General features: G+C 29.0%; 1 long non-coding RNA gene across 1 annotated transcript; it reads right to left on the bottom strand.

Annotated features, from left to right (window-relative positions):
- Positions 1-853: 853 nt before the first annotated feature.
- On the bottom strand, positions 854-1724 carry LOC131800735 (uncharacterized). The gene is made up of 3 exons (XR_009341512.1): positions 1410-1724; positions 1202-1319; positions 854-1130 (listed from the first exon to the last, which is right to left on the bottom strand). It is a non-coding gene; the product is annotated as an uncharacterized LOC131800735 (long non-coding RNA).
- Between the last annotated feature and the right edge of the window lie 245 nt (positions 1725-1969).

The following is a 1969-nucleotide window of genomic DNA, read 5'->3' as shown; positions in this document are numbered from 1 at the left end:
ATTTACGAATATATGTTGGATAAAGAAAAACAAATTTAAAAATTAAAAAAAAAAAAATATTGCACTAATTTAATGCGTTAATAAACAAAATCATTACAAAAGCAGTAACATGACATGCATACACGAAGGGTTTGTCCTTTGGATTTATTTATTTCATAGCAAATACCAAGCGTGCGGGAAACTGCAATTTTTTTAAGTAGAGTGGCATTTCTATTGCAATTAGTGAATTCGAGATAGCAACATACTTCGCCGTAATAAGCGTATTTCAAATAAATTGTTGTGTTGTTTTTTAGTGTTAGCCAAAGTCGTTGTGGGTCAATGGTTCTTCCCAGTCAGCATTTTTTGAAATTTTTAATCATATTCGGGTCTTTTTTGATACGGTTGCGTGATTAAAAAGCTGGAATATGAGCGCATTTTCTGATCATAAAAGACTCAGTTGTCGGGAGAAAAACGTGACCTCCCGCGACTCTTCTAAATAAATCACATATGAGTCTTCCTCTAGATTAGTTAAGAGTCTTTTTCGACCATTTTCTGATCGTTCTACGAGTCTTTTTCGAGTGATTTTATAATCATTTATTGCGCTAAAACGCTTAATTTGTGAATCTTTTTCGAGTCTTTTTTAAGTCATTTTCTGATCATTTATGAGTCTTAAGTGAGTAATTTATTAGTCTTTTAAGTGTCATATATCACTCATATGTATATTCAGTTAGGAGTCTATTATGAGTCCCCTTTGTCTTAAATTTGAGTCATTTATGAGTCTTATATGAGTGTTTACGATTCTACGAATCACGTACGTGATTTCTAAATATTCGGATGTACCGTAAAAAAAGAATTTAATTATATATGTTCATATATAAATTTATTTAAAATAAAAATAATTCAGCTTTTATGATTATAATTTGTACTGTAATATCAATAAATGCGATTGTAAAAATATAGTAAAAAATAAAATAAGAAAATGAAAAAAATTTTAAAAATGAAATAAAAAATGAAAAATCAAAAAATAAAAAATCAGGAACTGCAATCGGGCCGTTTTCTATTTGTAACGCGGTCTCTAGCGTGAACAAAATGTTTTTGTAGGATTGTGTTCATATTCTTGTCGTTGCTTGAGTATTTGAGATGGCACATATCTGAAATAAAATATGTACAAGTCTGTCCATTTTACTAATTCTTTATATACGTGTTAAAAAGACAAACTTACTTTTGATTACTGTAACTAAATAACACTTTTCTGCACTCAGATATACCCTGTCCCCTTCCAGCTGTATTGGCAGGCTAATTTATCTGAAAAACCTTTCGGTTTTTGCAATAAACTCTTTCTGGAAATAGATTATCAAAAAAATATATAAGTATTAATAGTTTATAAAGTAGTGAATTAATCAATCAAATACCCAATTTTCTATACTTACAAATCAAGTTCTGTCTCATGTTGCTTTACCAATTCACGTTTCTGGACAGTTTCTTCATTTTTCTCATATTCAGTTCTACTTCTTTTTTGCAAAATTAAATTTTCTGCCTCTTTTTTGCCAGCGTTTTTATTTAAGCCTTTTCTATTTTTGTAATTTAACTTGCTGACATTTTCTTTACAAAAATTAATAAATAAACAAAGAGATAAACGTACACTTTTTCATATTTTTTTCACTTTTCAATATTATACACTTTTGCTGTTGACGCCTCTATGCACTTTTTACAAATGAACAGTAATTCAACTTTTTGATTGTCAGACGAGAAACAAAATGACCCTTGCATAACAAAACAAGCAAAATATGATCAAAAAATACGTAATTTTGATCACTTTTCAAACAGCTGCAAGATCTTTTTAGAACTAATCATTTTTCAATCTCTAGATGACCGCAATACTATAATAAATAACGGAAAAATGGTCACATTTTGCACAACTCAATGATTGATTTACGATTCCCCTACATTTTGTTGTTGTATATTAAATTGATCTCTTTACACTCATTAG

Source organism: Musca domestica, unplaced genomic scaffold, assembly GCF_030504385.1.
Source record: "Musca domestica strain aabys unplaced genomic scaffold, Musca_domestica.polishedcontigs.V.1.1 129, whole genome shotgun sequence".
In the NCBI taxonomy this organism is placed as follows: Eukaryota; Metazoa; Arthropoda; class Insecta; order Diptera; family Muscidae; genus Musca; species Musca domestica.
This window is presented reverse-complemented; position numbering and strand designations above follow the sequence as displayed.